At 40.5% G+C, this 25,527-nt stretch overlaps 1 pseudogene; it reads right to left on the reverse strand.

Annotated features, from left to right (window-relative positions):
- Positions 1 to 884: 884 nt before the first annotated feature.
- LOC143682490 (protein SDA1 homolog pseudogene) lies at positions 885 to 2,732 on the reverse strand (annotated as a pseudogene).
- Positions 2,733 to 25,527: the final 22,795 nt, after the last annotated feature.

Below are 25,527 nucleotides of genomic sequence, written 5' to 3' on the forward strand. Positions count from 1 at the left end.
TAGTTGTGTATTCTTCCCCATGATCATTTTAGAACATCTGCAAAAACTCATACATCCCACACCCCTTACCCCAGCCTCTCTTTGACCCACAGTATTTCAATCTACCCAATTTTTAACCTTTATCTCCCCTATTATTTGTTTGTTTGCTTTTTTTTTTACTCACCTGCCCATACCTTGACTAAAAGGAGCATCAGACACAAGGTTTCCACAATCACACAGTTATATTGTAAAAGCTATATGGTAATACAATCATCTTCAAAACTCAAGGCAACTAGAACACAGCTCAATAGTTTCAGGTACTTCCCTCCAGCCACTCCAGTACACCATAACCTTAAAAACGGATGTCTATATAATGCATAAGAATAACCTCCAGGATAATCTCTCAACTCTGTTTGAAATCTCTTGAGACTTTTGCCTCATTACTCTTTTCCCCCTTTTGGTCAAGAAGGTTTTCTCAATCCCATGGCACCGGGTCCCAGCTTATCCCTGGGAGTCAGGTCCCAAGTTGCCAGGGAAATTTACACCACTGGGAGTCATGTCCCACACAGGGGGCGAGGGCAGTGAGTTCACCTGCTGGCTTAAAGAGAGAGGCCACATCAGTGGCTCATTTGCTTTTGCCCACAGTGACATATAGTAGACATTCATTAAATTTTTTGCATGGATGCCAAATGAAAATGATTTTACAACATCGCTACTGTTTACACTTCAAACATTCCCACCACAAAATAAAAATTAAAATGCCAAATTTCTACTAAGTTTACTATAGTTTCCAAAATACAGTGCTTCTGAACTTTTTAATGTAAACAAACATTCTTGATTTACTAATTTTCAGAGCAGGGAAACAAATACAGCATTTTCCTAGGAATGGAAAACATGCTTGGTAGTTACTTCATCATTTTTCTCTTTTTCAAGAATGCATCTGGTAACGCCATCTGTTTTTCTCTGAAGGAATGTTTATTTTTTGACTGGGCATTCTGGCCAAACCACATCATCATAAAGTTCTGTTTTTCCTTCTTATATGTAGAACTGGAAAATGGATTCATTTTGGTTTTCTTCCTCACAAATCATTTCCTGTCTATCTTTCCAGCCACTGCAGTTGGTAGTCTTGTCTCCTCGTCAGACTTTGACTTTCTATGAAGATGCTCAATGTTGCCCCTGGACTCCTCATTACTATTTCAATATATTTCTTCTTTTTGGCTTTCCCAGGGGCAACACTGAGTCCTATGTCATTTGGGCCGTGTGAATTTTCTGGAAGTCTTGCTGAGTTAAAACCCGACTGGTGCTGATGGCTGAAGCTTTGGCTTTCTGTTTGTCCATGGGCATGGTTTCAACTTCTTGGAAGTTTCTTGCTGTTCTTCATCAGAAGAGTGGTGCATGTCCATGAATTCACCACCGGCATTCTCCTTGCTAAGACTCACACTTTCCCACCCATCTTTATCGATTTCAGCATCCTCTCCCTCTTTCTCAACTTCCAGAACTTCCGCTCCTGGAACATAATCTTTCTTTACGAATTCTCCATATTCTTGTACTCTTACTTCAACCGAGTCTTCTGTAGGCTTACCCCAGAATTTCTTCTGCAACATCTGAGGGTTTAGTGTTTGAAGAGCTGAATTAAAGTTCCAGCAGACATCATCACATTCTTACCTTTGTGTGTTTGATGCTGGGCCAGGTCTTGGGGAAGTTTTTCATTCAAGGCTAGAGGACATCCAGATATCTCTTTTATAGTATTGATTCCTACTGTCATGACTTCACCAATGTTCTTGTCAGTAACAAAATTGTTGGTCATAGTCATGGGCAATGACCAAATGGTCTCTGGGGGTACCAGGTGATCAGATGCTTGTGCAGTAAATAGAAGGATCTTTGTGACTTCTCTTTGGTGGGGCTGCAGAAACCTTTGCACAAAGGAATAGACATTAAAGAGAAAAAGCTCATGAATCCCCACCAATCCTGAGATAATGTTCATGAGCATCAACTTCACCTCAAAGTAACCGTAGAGATCTCTGGTTGCTTTAATAGTTTTTCTGTACAATCTTGGGGATCACGAATCAGGTGTATAGCTGAAAGGTTAAACACTTCTGGCTTTTTCTTCCTTTTTTTTTTTGTTTCTTGAGCACTTTTGTTGCCTTTGTACAAACTTTTCTTGTGTTTGAAGCATTTACCTGTGACATACTGCACTAGCAGGTCTCTTGCTGTTGGTATTTCATCTTTGGATTCTGAGTCACTATCCTTTTTCTCTTCTTCATCTTTTCTTAGGAGAAATGTCAAAGCAGCAACTAATATCTTAATGACTTTGGAGAAATATGCAATTGTGCATTGACAATTTTGGCATCATTCCAAATGTTTCTTTTGTAGCTTTCAATCATCACATCCAAAGATATCTTGGCAGCAGTTGCATTGCTTTCTCTTAACATGGTGTACATGAAATTCTGAAATACTATATTCACTTTATTGTTTTTGTGTTTGCATTTATATTCTTCATATCAGTCACAACATGAGTGTATAGTCTTTCGCAGAAGTTTATTGTGGCAATGCAAAAGTTCAAAGAAGAACTCTAGCAAACATGATGGATTGATAAGATTCTTATTTCTCAGCAAGATCAAAGCTTTGCAAAAGGTCATTTGAAACTGTGGATCCAAGACAGTGTGATTGTAAGATGTAAGATCTTTCAGATCTTGAGGAAAGTTACTTAGATGTTTTGGGTAGCAGTGACCAATCTATGTCATAAACATCACTAGCTCCACTAGATTTTAGCTGGATGTATTATAAGTCACGGTTCTCTAGAGAAACAGAACCAACAGGAGAGATCTATAAATTTGAGATTTATAAAGGTGTCTCATGTAGCCGTGGGAATGGAAGAGTCCAAAATCTGTAGGGCAGGCTATGAAGCAAGCTGCTCCAATGAAGGGTCTGGACGAACTCCACAGGAGAGGCTGACTGGCTGAAGAAGCAGTGAAAGAGTATCTTTTCTCCCTTAAGTCTTCAGCTGATTGGGTTATCTCATTTGTTAATTGCAGGGGTTCTCCACCTGGGGGAATAGATGGTACCCCCTGTCAAATCGGCCCTATTTTGCCCCATGTAGTGGCCCCCAAATTGAAGACCTGTGACAAGAGTCTCTTGGGACCAGGGGTGCTTCAGAGCTACTAATGTGATGCAGCAGCAGTCACCCAGAAATACAGCCAACTCATCTAGATGAGAGGAATGCTTCCTAAACTTTACTAATTGGAGAATAGGGACTCCGGAGTGCAGACCACCCTCTGGGGACAGTCGTCCCTTCACAAATGTGGTGATTGATGTGGTTTGAAGCTGTATGCCCCAGGAAGGCACCTTTTTTTTTTTTTTTTTACATGGGCAGGCACCAGGAATAGAACCTGGGTCTCCAGCATGGCAGGCAAGAACTCTGCCTGCTGGGCCACCTACCCAGAAAGGCATCATTTAAAATAAAATCCATTCCTGTGGGTGTGGATCCATTGTAAGTAGGTTCTTTTGATGAGGCTACTTCAGTTAAGATGTGACCCACCTCATTCAGGATGGGTTTTAATTCTTTAATTACTGTAATCCTTTATAAATGGGATGAATACACACACAGAGAGAAAGAGAGACAGAAAGAGAGAGAGAGAGAGAGAGAGAGAGAGAGAGAGAGAGAGAGAGAGCGAGCACCATGGAAGCAAGAAGCTGAAAGCAAAGAAACTTGGAAGAGAAGGGAGGAACCAGCAGACATAATATGCACATTGCCATTTAGCAGAGGAGCCAAGGATCACTGGCAGACAGTCTTCAGGAAGAAAGCATTGCCTTGATGATGTCTTTGATTTGAACATTTTTCTCAGCCTCAAACTGTAAGCTAATAAACTCCCATTGTATAAAGCTGACCCATTTGATGGTGTTTGTTTGGAGCAGCCAGGAAACCAAAACGGCGATTCATTGGAGCTCTCTAAATAAACAGCTCTTCTCGGTCCTTCTAGATACTGGACCACAGGCCACAGTGTTACCCAGAAACCCCAAATTAAACTCAAAGGGAACACCCTGTATATTAAAGGAGTTTCAGGTAAAGTTGTACCTGGCAAATAAATTTAAAAATATGTAACCCTTAGAATAATTTTTATTAAACAACTCCCAGTGGTGATGGCTCCTCTGGTCTGTTATTATGGATGCCCTGCCTTATCAGATAATTCCCTGGAATAAACACAAATCCATTGCTCTCCTGGTGGGAGAAGATATATGGGATCCAGTCGAGCTGCCTGCATCCATCAAGTTGGTAAATACTGCCTAAGACAAGGTATAGAAGGGCTACAGCCTATTAGGTATATAGTGGATAAGGGAATACTAATTTCTACCATTTCTCCTTTAACAGCGCTGTTTGGCCAGTACAAAAGCTGGCCAATAATGAATGGTGACTGACCATTGATTACTGAAATTTAAGTGCTCAGGTGCCACTTACTAAAGCACTCACACCTAATATCATTGAGATAGCTGAGGATATAGAGAGATCCTCAGGTCCTCATTTTGCTAAAATAGATTTGCCCAATATGTTCTACTCCATGCAAATAGCTCCTACTTCCCAGGCCAAGTTTGCCTTCAGATTTGATGGCACCCAAAATGCCTCCATTCAATTGCCCAGGTGTTACCTCAACAGCCCCACAGTTGTACATGATCTAGGCTGACAGGAGCTCCAGCAGCTTACACTTAAACATTGCCAGTATTGGAGTCATAGAGATGACATCCTTTTGTGGGGACCCATGGAGGAGGCAGTCAAACATGGTCTATTTACTCTTACACAGTATCTACAAGACCAGGGATGGACTCCAGCCTCCATAAGATCCAAGGACCCACAACTAGCATTAAGTTCCTAGGAACTATTTGGTTCTCCAAGGTGAGAGAAATTCTCAGTGTGATAAAACTACAAATTCTCATTCTCACAGCATCTCAAACACACAAATAGGCACAAAGTCTAGTATGACTCTTTATATTGTGGCATCAGCACTTTCCACATCTGACTGTGTTACTCAAACCTACATATGCTATCACCTGGAAAGCTAGCTCCTTTCAGTGGGGTCTCGAATATGACAGGGCCCTTCGATTGGCACAGGAGATAGTATCCCCAGGTTCCAACTTTAGATTACAGGCAACTGCCATAGTTGACCATGCTTCTTGCAGCCTTTAGACACACCATGATAAGACATGGCTACCTCTGGGTTTGTCCATCAGAAAGTTGCCCCTGGCGGCTACCCAGTACACTACGTTAGAAGGACAGATCTTAGTGGCACACTGTGCTCTCCCAGAAACTGAGGCACTTACAGAGTCCCCCCCCATTTTGCTGTGAACCCAAGGCCCCATCTCTGCTTGAATAAGAGACACCTCCTAACAGTGGCTCTGCACAGCCACTGAAGCCTCTTCACTTAAATGGGAATGGTACCTTCAGGAAAGGGCAAAATCTAACGCATGGGGCTTTTCTTAAGGGCAAGAGGATGTGGCTTCTCCCATGCTCAGCCCCTTGCCCACAGTGCTTTAGGAACAGGTAGCCACACCCCCAGTGCCCAAGCCCCTTGCCAGATGGGATTCCCCTTGGGGCCAACTGTCTGACAGGGATTTGGGATCTTCCAGCCATGGCAGTGCCTCCATTGAAAGCAATGGCACCTGTTGGAGAGCTGAGGTCTGTCCCCGGCCTCACGGGCTTCCATGGACAAGAAGGGAAATGGCAGAAACTACTCACACTGTTGTCAGCTGTAGAAGACCCCCTGGCCGGTGGCCTGTCTGAAGTGTGCAACTTCACTGAGTCTTGTGTGGTTGCTCATGGGTTAGCTGTAAGGTCTGGCCTCAGGGAACGAAGTAGTTTTACCCTTCAATGTAAGCCCCTCTGGGGAGACCCACTTGGAAGGAGCTAGTTACTATAACCAGCTTTGTCTCGCATGTCTGTGCTTTCAACAGTGTACACTGCTGAGGCACATGTTAACCAGCTAGACCAGTTTATGCCAATAGCCCCACATGCAGCCATGATAGAATCTGAGCAGGTACAACCAGAAATTTCATTTTCATTAGCAGAATAGAGACACATCACATTAGACCATGGGGGACACTGAGCTTTGACTGACTGGCTGTATACCACAGAGGATGCCACTAACCCCTGCCTTGGCAGAAGCAGTGATACAAACCTGTTCCTCATGTGCACAGAGCAAGCTGTGGAAGTACTCCTGTGGGGGGCAAATACCTAGTGGGAAACTTCCCTTTTCTAGAGGGCAGCTTGACTGAAAAGGGCCCACCTTTAGCAGCAGCCCCTAGGTGATTGACTCCTATAGCGGCTTTTATTGGCTTATCGTTGTAGGCATACCACAGCAGAGACTTGTTCAGAGTATCATCAAATCTATTCTGGACTCCTTTGTCTCACCCCATGCTATTGATTCAGATCAAGGAGCTCATTTCACAGCCCAACCGGTGCACATTTGGGCCTTAGAAGAAGGAATTTTGTGGAACCTCCATTTGTTCTGTAGGCCCCAAGACAGACAGAATGGGCCCCTAAGACAATTGTTACTTAAAATTACAGCACAGTAAATGGACCACACCACAGACTGCAGTGCTACCCCAGCCTCTAATTATTCTATGCGCTCAGGGTATGACATGCCTTATACTAACTATTAAATGTCACACCATCTAAAGTTGTATTAATTAAAGGAAAATTCCATGCCTGCTAGTGGGGTGGGGTAGGGAGGCCATTATCCAAATTCCACTCAGCAACCAGTTCTTGCCTTTTGGACTTTTTGCGATTCTCCTGTCTGCAGGTAGATGGCCCCCTGACATAGTGCATGTTATACGTTCCGGTCCTCTAAAGACTCACAGTCCAGCTGGTTCTCCTGTTTGATGATTCTTGACAAATACGCCTCTGCGCTAGGACCCTCACCCTATCTCTGCTGACATTTTCAGGGTATAAAGGACGGTCATTGCATCCCATTCTTCTGCTCCTTTACGGAAAGTGGAAATAGCAGCACCAGGACCCACTAGCGGCACTGTGTGGTCACAATTAGGAATAGCTCCCAGTTAACGTTGGTAGATGTCAGCCATATCGGCAGATATGGGCCCGTGTATTGGGTTTTGAGGGACTGGTTACCATACAAGTTCCCAGATTCAGAAGCCAATAGCTCCAAAATAGTTACAGCCATAAGAGAAGGAATAACCCAAGTGATAGGAAAAGAATGTGCTGCCTGGAATTCTGCTGTAATAATTCAAGTGACTATGCCACCCAACGCCACGAGGCAATTCTTACGTTGCCAGTGCTCACTCTGGCTTGGTTTTCAGGCTTTCCGGTGGTTGCTTGGGTGGTGGGCCTCCTTCTGGATCTAGGGTCTCACCTCCACGGTGCTCATTTACAGCAACTACACATATATGTCCAAAACTGTTACACCGATTGGCACACAGGGCGATGCTGGGTGACCCTCTTCAATCCCCCATGCCTGGCATGCCATAGAGCCTGGCTAACTAAACCCGCAGCTTGGTTTTCCCATGCTAGTGGCAGTGGAAGCAACGTTAGCAAAATGCCCTTATAATCTATCTCAGATCTTAGAAAAAAGATTTTGGCCAACCAGTTGCTATCAAGTCAGACTCAAATGGCTTACTGACTTATGCTCTCTGGCCTGAGTCACCAATGCCTAGTGCCAGACTAATCTATTCCAAGGGTCCATCAAATTGGCCTTTATTTGTGGACAACATATCCAGTCCTGTGGATGTAGTCCATCAGTCCCATATTCAGGTGGCTCAACGCACTCCATAAGTGTGCACCTGATGATCCCAGGACCTTGTCCTACATTTGTAATTCCAGTAGCAGACTGATGGCTGTCAAATTATATTAGCCCTAGCCAGCACCTTATATGAAAGTGTCCTCCATACGATGCCACTCACTATCCCTAGTGGTTTGCACAAGAAAAGGGAATACCCCAGTCCATGAACTCATGACTCCATTACAGGAGTTGAAGTACAGGACCTAGAGCATTGCCTGCAGTTCTGGAACTCAGACTTGGAACTGTACCCTGCAGAGTTTGCTGACTGCCTTTCCAGTGAACCTGTACAATAACTGGAAGCCTGCAAAACTATAAGCCAGTTCTCCTCCAGATTATAATCTCACCCTGAGATTAGCAACCCACTACTAGTTGGTTAAGTAATATTCCCTAACAGTTTAGATGATGATTCCTGCCTACCTGGAGAGCCCCTCTGTGATCTGCTCCTTCTGTGTGTACTAACATACACAAACACAGTCCAAAGCTGTCCCACTGTAGAGAAATTCTTGCCCCAACATCCCAGCTGCGGGGTTCCCTGCCTACAGCATCACGAGTTTCACCCAGTCCCATGTGGCCATCTCCACTTTTTTCACACTTCTCATGACATCCAACTCACCATCTTGTGAGTTACCCACTAACAATGTTTTGTGCATGTCACTGAAATAGCAGCCCCTAAACTAATGGAACCACTGGGTATGCCCCATTATGGGTGGGCTGATTCCCTAAGATTTGTACTCTACCCCTTCGAAGAGGTCCAAGATGATGCCCTGTCTTGGGCAAAGGTCAGGTATCCTTGGGTACCCCTAAAGCTATGAGATAACCCCAGGGTGGCTACTGTCTTCCCTGCCTAATTGACAATGGTAGGTTTCACAGACCCAGATCATGACGACTCTATTTAATTTATATACCACGTACTTTACTTCTATATCTGCCCCGGCCCCAGGCCCTTTGGCCAAATGCCACCAATTGGCCACACAACTGAAACAATCTCTACACAGCTCTTCAAGAGATCTATATTCTGAGGAATGCACTGGTTGACCTCTGCTGTAGCCCTAATCTAGATGGCCAACATTTCCTGTTCTTTTTGCTCTGCCTACCCCACTGTTTGTGACCCATGGCCCTGGGTCTACATAAGACAATACAGTCAGCCCCCTTGGTGGGAGGGTCCTCAGTCTACACGGGCTATCCTGCCTGTAAGTTGTCTCTGGAATTGCCAGAACACTCTGGGAACCACATCCCCACAAAGACAAACAAATCCTCCAGGCCAATCTGAGTTGTCAGCTGCAATAGCTCAGCATATATAACTGGAACCCCAGGCTGGGCCTTATGCAGCAACAGTATAGCGCTCTAGCTCAAATGGTCTTTGGCAATAGACTAGCATTGGATTATCCACTAGCTGAGGAGGGAGGAGTATGTGCTCTGACCAGCATGGCCAGTTGTATGTACAACAACAACTCAGGGCAAGTCCAATATAATTTACAAAATGCAATGACAGATACACATGAATAATATCTCCAACACCTTTGTTAAAATGTATAATTCTTCCCAAACCCTCACTACCTTCAAGCTCGCCTGGGACCTTTTCTCATGGCTAAGTCCTACTATCTGGGGAGTCTGGCTCTGCCCGGCTTTCCAATTACTAGTCATATGACTAGTTCTACTTCTATTTATGGTGCCCTGGTTTAGGCTGATCATTCAAACCATAAAGCACAGCTTAAATATGTCCCTAAATATTTCAACTACTCAGTTGTTGATGATCTCAACTACATCATCTAACAGTTTAGATGATGATTCCTGCCTACCTGGAGAGCCCTTCTGTGATCTGCTCCTTCTGTGTGTACTAACATACACAAACACAGTCCAAAGCTGTCCCACTGTAGAGAAATTCTTGCCCCAACATCCCAGCTGCGGGGTTCCCTGCCTACAGCATCATGAGTTTCACCCAGTCCCATGTGGCCATCTCCACTTTTCTCACACTTCTCCTCATGACATCCAACTCACCATCTTGTGAGTTACCCACTTGCAATGCTTTGTGCATGTCACTGAAATAGCAGCCCCTAAACTAACGGAACCACTGGGTATGCCACCATTATGGGTGGCATAATGCAAAACAATGCTGAGAGATCACAGGATGTATGGTAATGACTTAAACTATATTTGATGCCCTGTCATTTTGCCTCATCATAAGTTTCCCTTTTGAATGACCACCCCAGCTAACCCTGCCCTGGAAGTAACCACAACTAGCAAGGTGTGTATCTCCATATGGCTTCAGTTATTGACTTTTTAACTTTATTCCATTGTGGTCCAAAAAGATACTTTGTATGATTTTAATATTTTAAAATTTACTAAGATTTTATTTGTGGCCCAACATATGGTCTGGTGTGCATATTCCACGCGCACTTGAGAAGAATGTGTATTCTCCTGTTGTTGGGTGCATGTTCCCTGTCTGCCCATTAGGTCTAACTGGTTAATAGTGCTGTTCAAGTCTTCTATTTCCTTATTGATCTTCTGTTTAGATGTTCTATCAATTACTGACAGTAGTATATTGAAGTGTCCAACTATTATTGTAGAACCATCTATTTATCTTTTTAATTCTATCAACTTTTGCTTCATATAATTTAAGACTCTGTTGTGGGATATATACATATATATTGATATAATGGTAACATTTTCTTTCTGGATTGAACCTTTTAACAATATATAATATCCTTCTTTCTCTATTGCAATCCTTCTTGACTTTAAGTCTATTTTGTCCGACAGTAATATAGCTACTGCAGCTCTCTTTTGATAACTCTTTGCTTGGAATATCTTTTCCACCCTTTTACTTTCAATCTCTTTGTGTCTTAGTATCTAAAGTGTCTTCTGTAGACAGCATGTCGAGCGATAATGCTTTTTCATCCAATCTACCAACCTCTGCCTTTTAACAGGGGAATTTAGTCCATTGATATTTAAGGCGGTAACTGAGAAGAAAGAAATTTACTTCTGCCATTTAGCTACTTATTTTCTCCATTACTACCTTTTAAAATATTTTGTTGCTTTTCTTTTTGTAGTGCACCATTTTGATTCTCTGCTTCTTTTCTTTTCCCTTTATTTTTTAGTTATTTTCTTAGTGGTTATCTTTGTAATTACAATGTACATCTTAAACTAACAACATACTAGTTTGACTATTACTAATCTAGTTTCAGTACTATACAAACTCTCTACTTCTATATAGCTCCATCCTCCCTCTTTATATTGTTATGGTCTCAGATTATATCTTGACATGTTGTATGCCTATTAACAGAGATTTATAATATTATTTTACATGTTTGCTTCCTAAGTCAGATAGTGGAGAAAAGCAGTTCCAAACCAAAAGTACAATATTATAGGATTTTATATTTACTTATGTAAATTTACCTTTTACCAGTGTTCTTCATTTCTTCTTATGGCTTCAAGTTACTGTATAATGTTGATTTATTACAGCCTGAAAATCTTCCCTTAACATTTCATGTAGGGAAGGTCTTCTGGTTATGAACTGTTTCAGCTTTTGCTAAAATGTTTTCATTTCTCCTTCATTCTTGAAAGATAGTTTTGCCAGACATAGAATTCTCAGTTGACAGTTTTTTCTCTAAAGACTTTTTTAATGCCATCCCACTGTTGTCTGGCCTCCATGGTTTCTGATGATAAATGTGCTATTAATTTTATTAGAGATCCTTTCTATGAGACAAATTGTTTCTCTCTTTCTGCTTTCAAAATATTCTCTTTGTTTTTGAACATTGACAATTTCACTCTAATGCATCTTGGTGGAGATTTCCTTGAGCCCATCCTGCTTGGGATTTGTTGACTCCTAGATGTGTATATTTTATGCCTTTCATCATAAGTTTTTGGCCATTATTGCTTCAAATACTTTTTCTCCCTCTCTTGTTCTTCTGGCACCCTAATGATGCATATTTTGGTATGCTTGATGGTGTCCCACAGGTTCCTCAGGATTTGTTCATTTTTCTTATTTTTCCTTTCTGCTTTTCACAATAAATAATTTCAATTTTTATAATCCTTAATTTCATTGATAGATTCTTATGCCTGTTCATATCTGTTGTTGAATCTGAGTCTTGAAGCCCCCAAATTTCTATTTTGTTCCTTTTTATAATTTTCATCTTTTAATCTTGTTCAGGCAATAATTTCCTAATTTCCTTTAGTTCTTTGTGTATGGATATCTTTAGCTTATTGGATATATTTGAGACAGTTGAATTAAAGTCTTTGATTAATAGTTCCCACGTATGAGCTTCCCCAGGGATTGTTTCTGGCAAATTCTTTTGTTTTCCTGTGAATGGAAAACATATTTCCTGTTTCTTTATGTGTTTTGTTATTTTTTTTTTTGAGAATTGGACTTTCTGAGTATTATGTTGTTTTAACCCTTGAAATCTAGTTCTCCTACTCTGGGACTGCAAGGTTTTATTTTATTATTATTATTTTGTTGTTGTTATCATTGAAGGCTGGAGCCATCAATTTGTGACATTTTCTAACACTTTTGCTCTCAAATGAGGAATGGAAAGTGTCAAGTGGAGAAAAAAATAGCTAATGCCTCTTCACGAATACTCAGCCATTTTTCCCTGACAGGGTTTGGAACAATGGCTGTCCTCAGAGCCGGCTGAGTAGGGATCTGAAGTAGATGACTACAAAGCAGTGACCAGTGATCAGTGATCAGATGACACACCTTTGGATTTTGGAAGACTAGATCTTTATAGCCTACCCTGGCACTGGCAAACTGTGCCAAGAGCCTGAACTGCAGTCTTCACTGCTGCCTGTCATGCCGATGGTGAATGGGGAGTGATAACTGCTGTGTGGAAGGTGAAGTTCACTGACATTTACTGCATTTTAATGGCTTCTTCATTCAGCTCGTCTCTGGACATTGCATTGTGTTCCACTGGACTCCAGAGTTCCAAAAATAGTTGGTTCAGAGAGTTCTGCACAGTTCAATATTTATTTTGGTGGAGGGACCAATTCCTGAAGCTTCCTGCTCTGCCATCTTCCCACAGCCCTCTTCTTTGTGATATTTTGCTGCAAAAATTCTAGTTATCTTGGCCTTGTCAAACTCCAAATTTTGTTCCCTCAACTAAGTGTGACTACTGAGCTCTATTTGGGTTCCCTCTCTCTGCACTGTGACCTAGAAACCCCATTTAGGCACTAAGCTGGGGTAATGTTACGGCTCACTTTGGTTGTTTATCTTCTCCCAGGGATCACTGATGTGCCTTGCCTGCTCTTCAAGGTCTGAAATCCATTGTCTTGTTTTCCAGTTGTTTAAGGCAGGAGGATAAATTCATTCCCTGTTACTCCATCATTGATGGAAATGGAAGTTTGGACAACAAAGTCCAGATTTTTCATCAACCGTGAATATTTTCAATCCCCAAACTGATAGATTGTGTCATTGATTTAATTTCATGCATTTTTTACTTTAAATTAGGCTGAGCATCTTTTTAGAAGTCTACTGGCAAGATTTATTCTGTTTACTCTTGTGTTTATTGGGGTTCTTTGAAGATTATTTGAAGAATATCTTTATATAGGATAGACAGTAGCTTTTTGACTAATTATTTCAAAAATGTTTTATCCTGGTCTTATAGTGCTTTTAGTGCTGATATTATAGTGATTATAGTGCTTTGTCTATGAAGAATATTGATTTTTGAAGATGAAAATAATGGACATCAAAAACATCTGTCTAAGTTAGGATTATACTCCCCCAGGTCTTCACTGGCTCTTCCTCCTCTGTTATTTTCCCTGAGAATTTGGCTGAAGTTTAAGTAGTTGGTGAATGAATAATATTTTTCTATTCTCTCTAAATTAGATAATACAAGATCTGATTAGTATCAACATGCAGCTTTTTTCTCTAGCACTTCATTTACACAAAGCATATTCCCCAGGTTGGCAGTATTGGAATCCCCCGGGAGCTTTGAATCCCCCAGGCGCTTGTTAGAAATGCAGACTCTTTGGCCTTACCCAGGACAGACAAATCAGAAGGTGCACTTTGACAAGCTCTCCAGATGATTCATATGTACATTATAGTTTGAGAAGCACTGCTTTAGCATGTACTTGAAATGTTATTCTGCTGGTTAATTAACTGAAAGTCATAATTTCTCCATATTAAGAAAGTATGTCACAGAGTTGATAGAGTTTTTCACATAGTTGGGTGAAAAATCAGCAGAATACGATTTCAACCAGGAGATTTACTAGAGGAGTGATTAGGGGTATGTATTAGTTGTATAATTTGTGAACGAATTAACCCCTTGGTAACTTAACCAATGAACATTGATTAGCTGACATGGTTTCCTAGGGTCAGGAATCTGGGAGCAGTTTAAGTAGGTACTTCTGGCTCAAAGTTTCTCATGAGTGTGTGATCAAGCTCTCTACTGGGGCTGCAGTCATCTGAAGGGGCTGGAGAACTGGATTATGAACTCACTCGCATGGCCATTCACAGGAGGCTTCAGTTCTTTGCTACACTGACCTCTCCATAGGAGTGCCCATGTGATGTGCCAACTGGCTTCCACCAGCATGAATGATATGAGTAAGAAAGACAGCACACCTGTTTGTTTTTTTTGTATGCTATATGGTGGGGTCACATTTCATTCTTTTTCCATATGAGTATCCTGTTATTGCAGCACCATTTGTTGAATATTTTTATTGGTTTCTTTATTTGTTTGGAAAGTGCATGGGCTGGGAATCGAACTGGGGTCTCCTGCATGGCTCATGGCAGGTGAGAATTCTACCACTGAACTACACTTGCACCCCCTGTTTTGGTTTTTGATGACATCCCTGGGAAAAGTTGGCTGACTGAAGTAGAGATGAAAATTATCTCTTCCGATTGCTGAAATCATCACTTCTTTTAAAACCTTCAACTGATTGGATGAAATATCTCTCATTGCTGAAGACCTCTTTAATTGATTGTAGGTGTAACCAGTCATAGATGCAATCAATTTACTGATGATTTGAGTCCATGAAATGTCCTCTCAGGAATAGTTAGGCCAGTTATTGCTTGACCAGACGACTGGGCACCATTACCTGGGCAAGTTGAGACATAAACCTACCCATTACCCTTATCATCATGGCAGCTATACAAATCACCTTAAACCATACTTAATCTCTAAATAAAAAACAATAACAGACTTTTTTTTTGCCGAACAACACTCAACTGTCCAAAGTACAACCAGAAACACACTAAATCTCTCCAGAATGGAGTGCAAGTCCTTGGGTAATATTCACTTTTAAAGTTGGTATCCTATAACTTAAATATTGTGATATGAACAATACAACTTATGTCATATGATAAGAAGAAAACTAGATATTTGCTTTATGTACAAATACAAACAAATTCATAATAAAATGAGGAACAAATATCATACGATTATAGTCCTCATCTCTGTAACTGGTCACTTGGTCATAGTTGATATTTTATCACTATCTTCTACTACCCATTCCATGTTGCCTTTACCCTCAGCAAGCACCTCACTGGCCTGTGGTTCTTTGCCTGGTGGAGTGATCCAAATTTTCATTTCTGAAATTTCTGGGCTATTGGCAGTCCTGTTTGGACTGTGTTGCAGTTTTCCATTGGCTTTAATCACAGGGCATGGTGATACTAAGAGATACCCTAGGGGATCTCCTGTATTCCAGGAAAACCCTTCTTTGCCTCCATTGTGTAGTTGCAGTCCTACTTCCCCTTGGTAGTCAGGATCAGTAACTCCAGCCAGAATAGTAATTCCCTTCTTTGCCTGTTGATTCCCAGGTATGAGAAACCCAGAGCGGCCAGGTGTCAGTCTTAACTTCCAGTTCAATGGAATGATTGCTGTGTCTCCTGGTAGGAGCAGTTCTCCTTTTGAAATTAAGGTCTGAAAACCAGCAGAGCTCAAGGCTGCAGGGACAGGAAGCAAATTTTTTTTCTAGTGGATTACTGGGAGTAATAGTGAGTGGTGCCACTCCCATCTACAATCCTTAATTCCTGGACCAGTGAATCCTGGCTATGGGAGGAGCAGCACCATAGAGTTGACACTGGTTTAGAGTATACACAGCCTTCAAGGTACTGCCATCTAGTTGGCACCATAATTGAGTCTTCAAAGGACTCACTGTTCAATCAATCCAGATGCTTCAGGATGATGGGGAACATGATAAGACCAGAGAATTCCATGAGCATGTGCCCATTCCTGCACTTCATTTGCTGTGAAGTGGGTACCTTGATGAGAAGCAATGCTGTATGGAATACCACGACGGTGGATAAGGCATTCTGTAAATTCACAGATGGTGCTTTTGGCAGAAGCATTCATGCAAGGAAGGCAAACATATATCTGGAGTATGTGCCTATTCCAGTTAGAATAAATTGCTGCCCTTTCCATGATAGAAGTGGGCCAATATAATTAACTTGCCACCGTGTAGTTGGCTGATCCACTCAGGGAATGGTGCCATATCGGGGACTGAGTGTGAGCCTCTGCTGTTGGCAGATTGGGAACTCAGCAGTGGCTGCAGCCAGGTCAGCTTTGGTGAGTGCAAGTCCATGTTACTGAGCCCATGCATAACCTCCATTCCTACAACTATGACGACTTTTTTCAAGAGACCATTGAGTAATGATAAGAGTAGCTGGAGGAAGAGGATGACTGGTATCCACAGAATGGGTCATCTTATCCACTTGATTATTAAAATCTTCCTCTGTTGAAGTCACCCTCTGGTGAGCATTCACATGGGACACAAAAAAGGATAAACTTTTTTTCCACTCAGAAAGGTCTTTCTACATACCTTTTCCCCAGACCTTCTTGTCACCAATTTTCCAATCATGTTCCTTACAAATCCCTACCATCCAGCCAAACCATTAATAATAGCCCATGAATCAGTATACAAACACACCTCCAGTCAGTTCTTCCAGGCAAAATGAACAATCAGGTGAACTGCTTGAAGTTTCACCTTCTGGGAAGATTTTCACTCACCACTGTTCTCTGGAACATCCTGGAAAGGGGCTGCAGTGCTGCAGCTATCCACTTTCAGGTAGTACCTGTGTATCATGCAGAACCATCTGTAAACCAGGACCAAGTTTTCTTTTCCTCAGTCAAACTGACTTAAGGAACTCCCAAAGAGGCCATAGCACTGTACTGGGAAATAGAAGATAATGTGGCAGGAGTGGGGGCCATGGGCATTTGGGTCACTTCCTTATGTAACTTACTTGTGTCTTCAGGACATGTTAGAACCCTATCTCATATATATCACTTCCATTTTATGATGGAGTTCTATTGTGCACACCTAACTTTATGGCTTGGCAGGTCAGACAAAACCCAGCCACTGATCATCATCTCAGGTGTCATGGTAACTTGGTGGCCCATGGTTAAGTTTTCAATCTCTAAAATCTGTTTTGGTTTGATAAAGCTGCTGGAATGCATTATACCAGAAATTGACTGACTTTTAACAATGGGGATTTATTAGCTTACAGATTTCCAGTCTGAAGGCTGTGAAAATGTTCCAATTAAGACATCAATAAGATGATACTTTCTCTGAGGACTGGTTTCCAGTGAGCTTAGGCTCCTCTGTGAGATAGAAAGGCATATGCTGATCTCTGCTGGTCCTTCTTTCTTGGGTTATACTGCTTCAACTTCTGGCTTCTCCATCTGTAGCTTTTTCTCCAAATCTGGGGCTGTTTTCCATGAGCATCCTTTAATGCCAACTCTTAGCTTCTTTGTCTCTTCAAAGCAATCTAGGTCTTTTCTATCAAGAACCTCACAAGTCTTCCAGAATCTTCCCTTTTATCATTTATAAAGCCACTCCAGCATTTAAAAGGAAAAGTATTTTTCCTTTTAAAGTCTTCAATTGATTGAATGAAATGTCTCTCATTGCTGAAGACACTCCTTAATTAATTGTAGATATAATCAGCCAAAAATGCAATCAACTTACTGATGATTTAAGTCCATGACATGTCCTCTCAGGAACAGTTAGGCCAGTTCTTGCTTGACAGACAATGGGCACTACTACCTGGCCAACCTGACACATGAATCTAACCATCACAATACTCAAGATGGAAGTCACAGACTTTTTAAGACTTGACACTTAACCTATCATGTTTTGGTTTCCTGGCTGCTAAAAACAAATATCATAAAACGGATTGGCTTAATGTGGCAGGTTGAAATCATTGTGCAACCTCAGAAAAAACGTATTCTTTAATCTTGATTCAATATTGTTGGATGGGATCCTTTTTTATTAAGTTGTTTCCATGGAGATGTGACCCACCCAATTATGGGTGGAAACTTTTAATTAGTTGGTTTCCATGAGATATCTCTCCACTATTCATGGTTGCCTACTGGAGTCCTTTAAGAGGAAACCATTTTGGAAAAAGCTTTAGAGCTGACACAGACAGAGATGTTTGGAGATACAGAAAAAAAAATGCTCCCTAGGGAAGCTGTTTGAAATGAGAAGCAAGGAGAGAAAGCTAGCAGATGTAGCCATGTAACTTCCCAGCTGACAGAGAAACCCCAAATGTCATCGGCCCTTTATTGAGTCAAGATATCTTTTACTGGATGCCTTAGTTTGGACATTTTTATGGCATTAGAACTATACATTTGTAACTTAATAAATTCCCTTTATAAAATCCAACCCATTTCTGGTAATTGCAGTTCTTATTTAGCACTTACAAACTAGAATAGATTTGGTACCAGAGAAGTGGGGTGCTATTGTTTGCAAATACCAAATATGTTGGAAACTTTTTAAATGGATAAGGGGAAGATTCTGGAATAATTGTGATGAGTTTATAGAGAAATCCTAGATTGCTTTGAAGAGACTGTTGGTAGAAATGTGAACTCTAAAAATAAAAAGACAAAAATGATGAAGTTTATTGCAAACTTGGAAGGAAGGCAATCCATGTTTTAAAAAGCAGTGAATTTGGCAAAATTGGCTACTGGTGTTTAATGGAAGGCATGACTTAAAAGTGGTACTTAGCTGAAGAGATTTCCAAACTAAATGTGGACAATGCAGCTTGGCTTCTCCTTGCAGTTATAGTAAAATGCTACAGGAAAGGGATAAGTTGAGAACTGAATTCTTGGGTACAAAAAACCCCAGAATTTGGTGGCCTGGAAAATTCTGGACTTCCTGAAAGAGAGACCTCAGAGAATAGTACCCCACATGGGGATTTAACCAAATGTGTAACCAGTCAGCCATTATAGGACAAGCCAGGATTGGAGATGGTGTTATCCAGAAAAGATTTGTGGAAAGTCCTATTGTCTGATGGGTATGATCCCAGCATACTGCAAAGAAAACCAACAAGAGTGGTGTGGGACCTGTATAAATGAAACCACTAAGAGAAAAGGGAAAAATGGAAGGAAAAATGTCTTCAGAGGCAGAACCATGGGAGCTAAGGTCTGCAAGGCAGAAAAACTCAGGTCATGATAGTGGACCCACCCATTCACGTGGGGAGGGTGTGGTGTTTCTCTATGAGGAACTGCCAAGGAGTTCAGGATAACTGGAGGTGGGCATTGCTTTTGGGTAGAGAGCTGGACAATGTAGGGGTTGCTGAGAAGGCTGTGTCATAAGGGCCTTATGACTTCCTCTTTTAAAGGGTTTGGCCTGTGTCCTTAGGGGAAACGGATGGCCAATGAGGTAATGACACAATCACAGTATGGCCACATGGTGGTTGGGAATATTATTACTCTCTGGGGGCCTTTATAATAATGAATATGTTAAAACAGCATATTTTCTCATTATAAAAACCAGCCCATTTTCAGTATGGAGAAATTGGGAATTGTCTATCAAGCCAAAGAGAAAAACTCTTCAACCTCACTATCTGAAGAAACTGCTTGTTAATGTTTCAATGTGTATTTCCCAAATATATTTTTATATGTGTTAAACTTGGTATCAAACTGCATAGGTATTTTGAAATGAGAGTTAGCAGTTCATGTTTTGAAATTCATATATTATGACATATCATCTACTTCTGTTATTATTCCTCTATATCATTAATTCTGTCCTGTTGATGTACCATAATTTATTTAATCAATTACCAATGATTAAACCTCATGATTATTGGCAATATTTTTCTTTTAAAAATGATATTATGTTCCAGAGTATATTAAGCAGATAATCAAAAAGTATTGGCAAAGTCCCTTGAGGGATGGGAGAAAAATTATGGAACTATTAAACTTTACCAACAGAGAAACCCCTGATTCTGTATTAAGCATTAGGGACACCCAAATCAATAGGCTAAGCCCTTGATCTTGAGGCTTGATCTTGTGAAGCTTATATAGGCAGCAGAGAAGCTTAGCTTACCTATAGGTATGTCTAAGAGTCACCTCCAGAGGACCTCTTATTTTGCTCAGATGTGGTCTTTCTCTCTCTAGGCCAACTCTGAAAGTGAAACCATTGCCCTTCCTACTTGGAACATTACATCTAGGAAAGAAAGTCTCCCTGGCAGTATGGGAGATGATTCCCAGGGATGAGCCTGGCCCTGGCACCATGGGATCAACAATGCCATCCAGACCAAAAGAGGGAAAAGAAGTGTAACAAATAAGAAATCAGTGGCTGAGAGAGTTCAAATAGAGTTGAGAGGCTACTCTGGAAGTCATTCTTACGTAAGCTTCAATTAGACATTGCTACCTATCATAACTTGCCAACCACCAACCAAAACCATTCTTGCCAATCCTAAAGAATACCTAGGGCATTATATAAGATTCTATAAAGTTTCCATGCTGTTCTAGTTTGCTAGCTGCCAGAATGCAATATACCAGAAATGAAATGGCTTTTAAAGAGGGGAATTTAGTTAGTTGCTAGTTTACAGTTCTAAGGCCGAGAAAATGTCCCAATTAAAACAAGTCTATAGAAATGTCCAATCAAAGGCATCCAGGGAAAGATACGTTGGTTAAAGAAGGCCGATGAAGTTCAGGGTCTCAAGTGGAAGGGCACATGGCAAGCACAGTCAGGGCTTCTCTCTCATCTGGAAGGGCACATGGCAAACATGGTGTCATCTGCTAGTTTCTTCTCCTGGCTTCCTGTTTCATGAAGCTCCCCAGGAGGCGTTTTCCTTCTTCATCTCCAAAGGTCGCTGGCTGATGGACTCTCTGCTTCCTGGTGTTGCAGCATTCTCTGCTATCTCTGAATCTCTTTCTCCAAAATGTTTCCTCTTTTATAGGACTCCAGTAAACCAATCAAGACCCACCCAAATGGGTGGAGACACGTCGTCACCTAATCCAGTTTAACAGTCACTCTTGACTAAATCACATCATCCAGGGTGACTAAATCACATCATCCAGGGAGACGATCCGATTACAGTTTCAAACATACAGTATTGAATAGGGATTATTCTACTTTTATGAAATGATATTTTGATTAAAACATGGCTTTTCTAGAGGGCATACTTCCTTTCAAACCAGCACACATGCACTAGGGTATCTCTCTGAGATCTACAATCTCCAGATGGGTCCCTCAACCAGATAAGTCCTTAAATGTAGGGTGGCCAGCCTTTCCAGTTCCATCCCCTTACCCCACATTATTGACAGCCCCTTCCAATATGGAAAAGTGAGAATGGGCACAGTCCAAATACCCCCAAAGAGTGGGAGAAAGATCAAAGGTGAAGGTGGAGTTATGCAGAGAAAGTTGGGTTTAGCAAATGGGCATGAGTACTAAATTATTATGCTGATATTTCTTTTAACCTTTAGTACCTTAGAGTACCTAGAGATAAAAACCTAAAATTGTGGAATTATAACCCTCATCAAACTCTGAAATCTGTTCTACAACTAATTGTTGTGATGTACTTAGAAATGTATTGCTTTTTTTTGTATATTGTTATTTAAAGAGAAGGAGGAGTATAACACAGCAGATCAGATTTGACAAATGAGTATGACTGCTGAGTCATTATATTGATATTTCTGTTGGTCTCCAGTGTCTTGGAGCAGCTAGGAGAAAAAGAGAAAAATTGTGGAACTGAAACCCACACCATACTTAATCTTTTCTGTAACTACTTGCTAAAATGTGCTTGGAACTTTATTACTTCTTTGTATATATGTTATATTTCACAATTTAAAAAGTTTAAAAATTTACAAATGATATTATGATAAACATCTCTGAAAACTTCTTGAACATGTTCATAATAATTTTCTTACATAAATTTTTAAAATTTATCAAAAACGATCGAAGAATGTACATATTTTAAACCCTTGTGCTATATATGGCTAAATTACTTTTGAAAAGGGTGTATTATTTGTACTGTTGGATATTTTGTAATGATCATTCTTTGTGTCATTTTATTTATTATTATTATTTTTTTATCTTTTGGGGGCATGGTCCAGACATTGAACCTGGGAGTCCTGCGTGGAAGGCGAGCATTCCACCACTGAGCCACTGTGCACCACGTGTCGTTTATTTTTGTCACTTTTATGTAGCATTAATGGGAGACTCTGGGCACCCTCCAGTGACCAAGCTAATTTCTGCAAAAATATTATCAGTAGAGTGAAAAAGAAAGCATAGCTAGTTAAGTCACTGGTGGGGAGCAGGGACAAGGGCTAGAACTAGCTTACCTGTTAAAAGCCTTTATCCTGTAGTTGGAGAAGATATATCATTCACTTTCTTTTCAAATTCTTGTTAACTTGATAGCAGATTTGAATTTCACTGTTCTATTTTATGAAAGTTAATTGTGTTGGTTTCAAACAGGTACTTCAGTTTTACAACCAACTTATGAATTATTTTTGGTATAAAAGCTAATATTTATTGAATGCTTACTATGAGTGAGGCACTGGTCCAAGCATTTTGTATATAGTAACTCATTTAATTCTCACATCCAGCCCATGAAATAGTAATACTATTTTACAGGCAGGAAATGGCATGTTAGATACTAAAGAGTGACTTAAAAAGGTTAAATGACTTACCCAAGGTTGCACAACTCCTAAATGATGTAGGCAGGATTCAACCCAGTACTCTTTTACTAGTCAAAAAAACTACACTTTGCCCCCGCCCATTCCCTAGACCAGTTCTAATCCCTGTCTCCTGATTTCTTCTGCACGATGCTGTCAGACTTCCATTCTAGCAAGACACGGAGGCTTGCACATTTGTCTCGCTCTCTCTGTTTTTCTGGAACCCTTCAATTCAGCTCCATTCAGCAGTTATTTGGGCCTTTGTCTGGGCCTGGCATGGTGTTACACCCTGGGGTTTCAGTGGTGCACAAAATAGACCGAACCCTGACCTCAAAGAGCATTTTGTTTTTTAAGCCTATGTTTGTCATACTTCTTTACACTATGAATTTAGACTAAAGTGTTTCTAAAAATTTGTACAATGTGGGAGACTTTTATTATCAAATATTTAAAATCCACAAGAGGAATTTATCCTTTAGAAAGAGGTTCTATATGAAATAAAAATAAATAATAGGGGGGAACAAGTGTTAAAATAAATTTAATTTGAAATGCTAGTTATCAGTGAAAGGGAGGGGTAAGGGGTATGGTACGTATAATTATTTTTTTCTGTTTTCGTTTTGTTTCTTTTTCTGTTGTCTTTTTATTTCTTTTTCTGCATTGATGCAAATGTTCTAAGAACAATCATGATGATAAATATGCAACTATGTGATGATATAGTGAATTACTGATTATATATGTAGAATGGAATGATCATATATTAAGAATGTTTGTTTCTTTCTTTTCATATTTTTTAAAAAAAATTAAAAATTAATAAAAAAATTTTAAAACAATAAAAACAGGTTCTATTAAAAGTACTTTATTTTAAAAATAAAAATCTCACCTAAGTGATTTCATAGTCATCCTGCATTTTCATGTTTGCTTTCATAGAGAGATACATCTTTCTTAATATATAAAGAAAACTTTTTTCGCAGAAAACTGTAAACTCCAGTTGCATCTAATGAGCACACATTTGGAAAGAGTAAAGTTGTGGTTAATCATGTTTCTCTACAAGTCATAGCACCTTTTACACAGAAAAGGCTTATTTTTAATTTTTTTATTTTTACCAGCCATGCACTGATAAAAAGCAACCGCTAGTGGTCACTGAGCGCCCACTCCTTTGGCCAAACTTTGCTCTCAACGTGGGCTTTTGATGCTGGCTGGCCAACACATCTCCCATTGAGATATGCATTAGCTCTTTAAATGAATTGCACATTAGTTTGATTGACTGTTTTTAGGTGTAAATGGCGGAAGAACAGTTTCCTTTGTTCAGCATATATTTGAGATGTAGGGCATTGACTGGCTTTCTAATCCTCCCCTTTAAATACCTTTGAATAAGATTAGGAAATTCATGCTCAAGCCATAGGAAAGACACCTACACATTTCATAATGGTAAGAATACCAGCCTTAGGTTTGGAAAACCTAGAATCAGGTCCCAGCTATACCTTACTAGCTCTGTTTAAAATGGTAGAAATATGAACAGATGGCATGGTGGCATTCTCCAAGAGAGAATCAAGGGAAAAGACCTTCTTCTGGAAGGTCTTGGGACCCACTCTGACACTAATCTGGGGTCATCGGGGCATGAGAGACTGCCTCTCACAAGTATAAGGATTTCAGGGACTAAGGTAGACCTGCAATGTCAATTTATTAAGGTAGGTTACGTGAAAAGTCAGATCCTAATCACAAGGGGGATTGTTGAGTAGAGAGTCATGGCCAAAGAAATGTGAATGAGTTTAGAAAATTACTCAGCTGAGGTAGATTGAGGGGCTTCTCCACTACACAGAGAGCCTTGCCACTAGGACTGCATCCTCAGGGTCACTGGCCTGTGGACAGTAGAGGACTCTGGTCCCCAGGATCTGCCTCCTGGCTCCTGGTTCTCAGCGCTTCCATGCCTGTCTGACTTCTTTTCCAATGGCCATGCTGCCCTTTACCTACGGCTAATTCATTCAAACCTTGGTTTGCTGTGCATCCAAGCTGGGGTTGTTTAGGTCTGTCCCGTTAATAAATAATGATAATAATGACTTAATTATTATTTTAATTTTCATATCTGTCTAAGGCAACTCACATTTCCAATTTTTCTATGTTGCCTATAAAATACTGACAGTAGCTAACATGAATAAGTGCCCATTGGTGCCAGTACTTTAAATAAGTTATCTTAATCGTCACAATAAACCTAAGGGCACTTATTATCATTCCCACTTTGTCACTGAAGAATCTGAGAGCCACGTAGGTTAAAGGACAGCAGAAGTGATGAAAGCAAAATGTGGGCCTGGGCAGTCCCAGTCCAAGACAACAGTCTTAACCACTAGACAACTCTTTCCATCATTTGGTCCCTGAGCTTGGACTGGTTTGACAAACACCTCTGTGTGTGTGACCTGCGAGTTAGCTGGGCATTGCTGAATTCTGATTGTTTGAATTTTCACTGTTAGAATGTCAAATGCTTAGTCACAAGAGTACAGATTTCATAACTGACTTTGCAATGAATTTAGGCTGCTCGGGTTTTATATTATACTTAGTACAAAAGCTATTTTTTAAAAAAATGTTATAAGGAAAAACATTCAGATCATTATACCACCGTGACTAAATGCCCCCAAACCCAATGTCTGACTCAAACAAGGGACATCTTTCTGTAAAACAATTTCTATAAATCAAACTTGTCTGAATTCAGGGAGAAGACCCAAGGCAAGAACTCTGAATGACCACGTTACAATAACGTTAGCTCACATTTATTGAGCACTTACATTATTTCAAACATTAAGCTGTTTATATATATGAACTCACATAATCATCAAGATACCTATGAGGCAGGCACTATTCTCATTGCCATTCTACAAATGAGAAATTCAAGTGCCAGAAAGGTGAAATAATATGTCTCTGGTCCCCAAACTAGTAAGCAATGCAGC

This window comes from Tamandua tetradactyla, chromosome 5, assembly GCF_023851605.1.
Source record: "Tamandua tetradactyla isolate mTamTet1 chromosome 5, mTamTet1.pri, whole genome shotgun sequence".
In the NCBI taxonomy this organism is placed as follows: Eukaryota; Metazoa; Chordata; class Mammalia; order Pilosa; family Myrmecophagidae; genus Tamandua; species Tamandua tetradactyla.